We start from the raw sequence: 7500 nt of genomic DNA on the forward strand, positions 1-7500 counted from the left end.
TTCCTGTATTTCCCCCGGCACCGTAGAGAAATGCTGACAGCCTGGAACACTGTGGCGGCTGCACACGGCACTCCCATGCCCGCCGCGAGCAGCCTAGCCCCGCCTCAGACCCGCGAGAACCGCCCATCGGCACACGGCCCGCTGTGCGCCCGAGCCGTTTGGTGTAAAAACTGTCCAAAAGTGGTTTCGACCACTTAGGAACATCGTAGAGACTCGAAATAAAAAGGATTTTGTTGGAAAAGCGATTCTGAGGAAGGCTGTGTTAAAATTAATTTCGGGAAATGTCGTTTACCCCCCCCCAAATGGCTCCGAAGTACCCCCCCCCCACCCCCCCCCTAAAAAACCGTGTTCCGGGGGTTTTTCGAGAAAACAAACACACGGGGTATATAGAGGGGACTGAGACGAATCGAATGACGTGCTTTGCAAAGAAATCGGGGGCTCACAGCCCCCCCAGGAGAGGTTCAAAAGTCGGAGGACTGGTCACCTAACTCCCATTGAAGTCAATGGGGGAAAAATGAAAACTGTCAAAAAGGCTTAAAATGGTTCAAAAACCCACTGGGGCAGTAGATAATCATCCTATTTGAATTTTAAAAGTCTTAGTTTGGCGAAAAAATACCTTTTAATAATTGTTTTAGGGGTCAGAAAAATCAGCTCCGGCTGCCTGGTCACCTAGGGGAGATAGAAAATTTTTCTAAGTTTTTCACTCGGCCGCCTGGTCCCCTAACTCGAAAATTTTAAAGTGCTCCCATCGGTCCCGGGATAGGGTGGCTGATAGCTGGGAGCCCCCTGAGCACTGCCCCGGTGTTAGTTTTCGGAGAAATGCCCCCGTTGATTTGTTATGATTTTTTTTCCGCCGGCCGCCTGGTCGCCCTAATGCAAAGTCAATGGGAGTGAGGAGATAGAAAATTTTTCAAAGTTTTTCACTCGGCCGCCTGGTCCCCTAACTCGAAAATTTTAAAGTGCTCCCATCGGTCCCGGGATAGGGTGGCTGATAGCTGGGAGCCCCCTGAGCACTGCCCCGGTGTTAGTTTTCGGAGAAATGCCTCCGTTGATTTGTTATGATTTTTTTTCCGCCGGCCGCCTGGTCGCCCTAATGTAAAGTCAATGGGAGTGAGGAGATAGAAAATTTTTCAAAGTTTTTCACCCGGCCACAAACGACTCCAAAACACACTGGGGCTGTGGCTGGGACTCTCACCAGGACTGCCCCCTACTTTATTTATGGATTAAAAAGCATTCTATATTAATTTTTCGATTTTTGGGACCCGGGACGCCTGGTCACCTAACTCCCCTTCTATCCCTATGGGGGGGGACGGGGACATCGAAAACGCTCCCATCGCTGCCGAGGCACGCTGCGGGGACTCTCCCTACCATCGCCCCATGCTTCCTTTGAAGAATATATGACGTTTTTCAATTTTCACCGACATTTGAAAATCAAAACTTCAGAACATTTCATAGTTATTCTCAATGGGTTGTCTAGGGGCACACATCTCTAAACTGGGGGAAATGCTCAAAATGATTAAAAAGAAAAACAATGCCCCCAGACCCGGGGGGCTGATAGCTGGGAGCCCCCTGAGCACAGCCCCGGTGTTAGTTTCTGGAGAAATGCCCCCGTTGATTTGTTATGATTTTTTTTCCGCCGGCCGCCTGGTCGCCCTAATGCAAAGTCAATGGGAGTGAGGAGATAGAATATTTTTCAAAGTTTTTCACTCGGCCGTCTGGTCCCCTGACTCGAAAATTTTAAAGTGCTCCCATCGGTCCCGGGATAGGGTGGCTGATAGCTGGGAGCCTCCTGAGCACTGCCCCGGTGTTAGTTTCTGGAGAACTGCCCCCGTTGATTTGTTATGATCCGTAGTTGCCGGCCGGCCGCCCGGCATTGCTCTATCGGATGGAGCGTGGGCTGGCTATGGGAGATTTAGCGATTTTCGGAACCGGCCCCGATGGCCCCCCAAACCGGGTGGCCACGAGGTGGGACCCCCCTGAGCACTGCCCCGGTGTTAGTTTTCGGAGAAATGCCCCCGTTGATTTGTTATGATCCGTAGTTGCCGGCCGGCCGCCCGGCATTGCTCTATCGGATGGAGCGTGGGCTGGCTATGGGAGATTTAGCGATTTTCGGAACCGGCCCCGATCGCCCCCCAAACCGGGTGGCCACGAGGTGGGACCCCCCTGAGCACTGCCCCGGTGTTAGTTTTCGGAGAAATGCCCCCGTTGATTTGTTATGATCCGTAGTTGCCGGCCGGCCGCCCGGCATTGCTCTATCGGATGGAGCGTGGGCTGGCTATGGGAGATTTAGCGATTTTCGGAACCGGCCCCGATCGCCCCCCAAACCGGGTGGCCACGAGGTGGGACCCCCCTGAGCACTGCCCCGGTGTTAGTTTTCGGAGAAATGCCCCCGTTGATTTGTTATGATCCGTAGTTGCCGGCCGGCCGCCCGGCATTGCTCTATCGGATGGAGCGTGGGCTGGCTATGGGAGATTTAGCGATTTTCGGAACCGGCCCCGATCGCCCCCCAAACCGGGTGGCCACGAGGTGGGACCCCCCTGAGCACTGCCCCGGTGTTAGTTTTCGGAGAAATGCCCCCGTTGATTTGTTACGATTATTTTTCGCCCAGGCGATGTGCCTTTTCATTTTGTTTTGCACTTTCCTTCATTCCTTGGTGCATGCTACCATCTAACGGACACATTTCGGTACTGCAGTTTGAAAGTAATTTCCCCGTCTAGGGATCTCTCAATGCCCTGGGCTGCGAAAGGAGGGCACGGACACCCTATGTTCTCATGAGTGCAAAGCCCCCCCGGCTTCAAGGCATTCCAAAAGGAAAACCGGAGACACTGCTGTACACACACACACACACACACACACACACACACACACACACACACACACACAGAGAGAGAGAGAGAGAGAGAGAGAGAGAGAGAGATAGAGAGAGAGTAGTCACACAGTGGAATAAACTCCCCAGCGATGTGGTAGAAGCTGAAAGTTGGGGAACATTGTGATGGTCTATATTTCTTGGCAGATAATAAAAGATGCTCTTATCATGCCTCCGTTGATGTGTTATGATCCATAGGTTGCCGGCCGCCCGGCATTGCTCTGATCGGATGGACCGTGGGCTGCCTATGGCAGAGTATGGGCGATTCTTCAGCCGGCCCCGATGGCCCCCCAAACCGGGTGGCCACGAGGTGGGACCCCCCTGAGCACTGCCCCGGTGTTAGTTTTCGGAGAAATGCCCCCGTTGATTTGTTATGATCCGTAGTTGCCGGCCGGCCGCCCGGCATTGCTCTATCGGATGGAGCGTGGGCTGGCTATGGGAGATTTAGCGATTTTCGGAACCGGCCCCGATCGCCCCCCAAACCGGGTGGCCACGAGGTGGGACCCCCCTGAGCACTGCCCCGGTGTTAGTTTTCGGAGAAATGCCCCCGTTGATTTCTTATGATCCGTAGTTGCCGGCCGGCCGCCCGGCATTGCTCTATCGGATGGAGCGTGGGCTGGCTATGGGAGATTTAGCGATTTTCGGAACCGGCCCCGATCGCCCCCCAAACCGGGTGGCCACGAGGTGGGACCCCCCTGAGCACTGCCCCGGTGTTAGTTTTCGGAGAAATGCCCCCGTTGATTTGTTACGATTATTTTTCGCCCAGGCGATGTGCCTTTTCATTTTGTTTTGCACTTTCCTTCATTCCTTGGTGCATGCTGCCATCTAACGGACACATTTCGGTACTGCAGTTTGAAAGTAATTTCCCCGTCTAGGGATCTCTCTCTCGTCTAGGGACACTGCTGTACACACACACACACACACACACACACACACACACACACACACACACACACACACACACAGTGAGAGAGAGGGAGAGATAGAGAGAGAGAGAGGTGGAGAGGGAGAGAGAGGTGGAGATAGAGAGATGGAGATAGAGATGGAGATAGAGAGAGATGGAGATAGAGAGAGAGATGGAGATGGAGAGAGAGATGGTGATAGAGAGATAGAGATAGAGAGAGAGATGGTGATAGAGAGATGGAGATAGAGAGAGAGATGGTGATAGAGAGATGGAGATAGAGAGAGAGATGGTGACAGAGAGAGAGTCGTCACACTCTGGAACAAACTCCCCAGAAGCTGAAAGTTGGGGAACATTATGATGATCTTTATTTCTTGGCAGATAATAAATGATGATCTTACAGAGGGCGACTTACAACACCAGTGCAAACATACAGCGAAGGACAAGGCATCAATCGCGACAGAATCCCTTGAGTTAAAGCAGCAGATTCAGAATAACACACGTCAAAACAGACTGGAGACTAAAACGAGCACGAAAGGTGTCGAATATGTGGCCTCCTCTCGCTTGTAAACTCTCTCGTGTTCCTGTCGATGGGGTCGGCGGCTCGGGGCAGCGGCCTAGCAGCAGCAGGCAGGCCACCCGGCTGCCTGGGGCTGACCTCCGGGGCAGGCAGGCAGGCAGACCTCCAGGGCAGGCAGGCAGGCAGGCAGGCAGACCTCCAGGGCTAACAGGCTGACCTCCAGGGCTGGCAGGCTGACCTCCAGGGCTGGAAGGCAGGATGGCAGACCTCCAGGGCAGGCAGGCAGGCAGGCAGACCTCCAGGGCTGGCAGGGAGACCTCCAGGGCTGGCAGGCAGGCAGGCAGGGCTGTGTGGCTGGGGAGGGCAGGCTGGCAGGCAGGTAGGCCGTGCTGCTGCCAGGGCTGGAAGGCTGACCTCCAGGGCAGGCAGGCAGGCAGACCTCGAGGGCAGGCAGGCAGGTAGGCCGTGCTGCTGCCAGGGCTGGCAGGCAGACCTCCAGGGCTAACAGGCTGACCTCCAGGGCAGGCAGGCAGACCTCCAGGGCAGGCAGTGCTGCTACCAGGGCTGGATAGCAGACCTCCAGGGCAGGCAGGCAGACCTCCAGGGCAGGCAGGCAGACCTCCAGGGCAGGCAGGCAGACCTCCAGGGCTGGATAGCAGACCTCCAGGGCTAACAGGCTGACCTCCAGGGCTAACAGGCAGGCAGGCAGACCTCCAGGGCTGGATAGCAGACCTCCAGGGCTAACAGGCTGACCTCCAGGCCAGGCAGTGCTGCTGCCAGGGCAGGCAGGCAGACCTCCAGGGCAGGCAGTGCTGCTACCAGGGCAGGCAGTGCTGCTACCAGGGCTGGAAGGCAGACCTCCAGGGCTAACAGGCAGACCTCCAGGGCAGGCAGGCAGACCTCCAGGGCAGGCAGGCAGACCTCCAGGGCTGGATAGCTGACCTCCAGGGCTAACAGGCAGACCTCCAGGGCTGGCAGGCTGACCTCCAGGGCAGGCAGTGCTGCTGCCAGGGCAGGCAGGCAGACCTCCAGGGCTAACAGGCAGGCAGGCAGACCTCCAGGGCTGGATAGCAGACCTCCAGGGCTAACAGGCAGGCAGGCAGACCTCCAGGGCTGGATAGCAGACCTCCAGGGCTAACAGGCTGACCTCCAGGGCTAACAGGCAGGCAGGCAGACCTCCAGGGCTGGATAGCAGACCTCCAGGGCTAACAGGCTGACCTCCAGGGCAGGCAGTGCTGCTACCAGGGCAGGCAGGCAGACCTCCAGGGCAGGCAGTGCTGCTGCCAGGGCAGGCAGGCAGACCTCCAGGGCTGGATAGCAGACCTCCAGGGCTAACAGGCAGACCTCCAGGGCTGGATAGCAGACCTCCAGGGCTGGATAGCAGACCTCCAGGGCAGGCAGTGCTGCTACCAGGGCAGGCAGTGCTGCTGCCAGGGCAGGCAGGCAGACCTCCAGGGCAGGCAGTGCTGCTACCAGGGCTGGATAGCAGACCTCCAGGGCTAACAGGCAGGCAGGCAGACCTCCAGGGCTGGATAGCAGACCTCCAGGGCTAACAGGCTGACCTCCAGGCCAGGCAGTGCTGCTGCCAGGGCAGGCAGGCAGACCTCCAGGGCAGGCAGTGCTGCTACCAGGGCAGGCAGTGCTGCTACCAGGGCTGGAAGGCAGACCTCCAGGGCTAACAGGCAGACCTCCAGGGCAGGCAGGCAGACCTCCAGGGCAGGCAGGCAGACCTCCAGGGCTGGATAGCTGACCTCCAGGGCTAACAGGCAGACCTCCAGGGCTGGCAGGCTGACCTCCAGGGCAGGCAGTGCTGCTGCCAGGGCAGGCAGGCAGACCTCCAGGGCTAACAGGCAGGCAGGCAGACCTCCAGGGCTGGATAGCAGACCTCCAGGGCTAACAGGCAGGCAGGCAGACCTCCAGGGCTAACAGGCAGACCTCCAGGGCAGGCAGGCAGACCTCCAGGGCAGGCAGGCAGACCTCCAGGGCTGGATAGCAGACCTCCAGGGCTAACAGGCAGACCTCCAGGGCTGGATAGCAGACCTCCAGGGCTGGATAGCAGACCTCCAGGGCAGGCAGTGCTGCTACCAGGGCAGGCAGTGCTGCTGCCAGGGCAGGCAGGCAGACCTCCAGGGCAGGCAGTGCTGCTACCAGGGCTGGATAGCAGACCTCCAGGGCTAACAGGCAGGCAGGCAGACCTCCAGGGCTGGATAGCAGACCTCCAGGGCTAACAGGCTGACCTCCAGGCCAGGCAGTGCTGCTGCCAGGGCAGGCAGGCAGACCTCCAGGGCAGGCAGTGCTGCTACCAGGGCAGGCAGTGCTGCTACCAGGGCTGGAAGGCAGACCTCCAGGGCTAACAGGCAGACCTCCAGGGCAGGCAGGCAGACCTCCAGGGCAGGCAGGCAGACCTCCAGGGCTGGATAGCTGACCTCCAGGGCTAACAGGCAGACCTCCAGGGCTGGCAGGCTGACCTCCAGGGCAGGCAGTGCTGCTGCCAGGGCAGGCAGGCAGACCTCCAGGGCTAACAGGCAGGCAGGCAGACCTCCAGGGCTGGATAGCAGACCTCCAGGGCTAACAGGCAGGCAGGCAGACCTCCAGGGCTAACAGGCAGACCTCCAGGGCAGGCAGGCAGACCTCCAGGGCAGGCAGGCAGACCTCCAGGGCTGGATAGCAGACCTCCAGGGCTAACAGGCAGACCTCCAGGGCTGGATAGCAGACCTCCAGGGCTGGATAGCAGACCTCCAGGGCAGGCAGTGCTGCTACCAGGGCAGGCAGTGCTGCTGCCAGGGCAGGCAGGCAGACCTCCAGGGCAGGCAGTGCTGCTACCAGGGCTGGATAGCAGACCTCCAGGGCTGGATGGCAGGCAGGCAGACCTCCAGGGCTGGATAGCAGACCTCCAGGGCTAACAGGCAGACCTCCAGGGCAGGCAGGCAGACCTCCAGGGCAGGCAGGCAGACCTCCAGGGCTGGATAGCAGACCTCCAGGGCAGGCAGTGCTGCTACCAGGGCTGGATAGCAGACCTCCAGGGCAGGATAGCAGACCTCCAGGGCTGGATGGCAGGCAGGCAGACCTCCAGGGCAGGCAGGCAGACCTCCAGGGCTGGATAGCAGACCTCCAGGGCTAACAGGCAGGCAGGCAGACCTCCAGGGCTGGATAGCAGACCTCCAGGGCTAACAGGCAGGCAGGCAGACCTCCAGGGCTGGATAGCAGACCTCC

This window comes from Amia ocellicauda, unplaced genomic scaffold (assembly GCF_036373705.1).
Source record: "Amia ocellicauda isolate fAmiCal2 unplaced genomic scaffold, fAmiCal2.hap1 HAP1_SCAFFOLD_230, whole genome shotgun sequence".
Classification (NCBI taxonomy): Eukaryota; Metazoa; Chordata; class Actinopteri; order Amiiformes; family Amiidae; genus Amia; species Amia ocellicauda.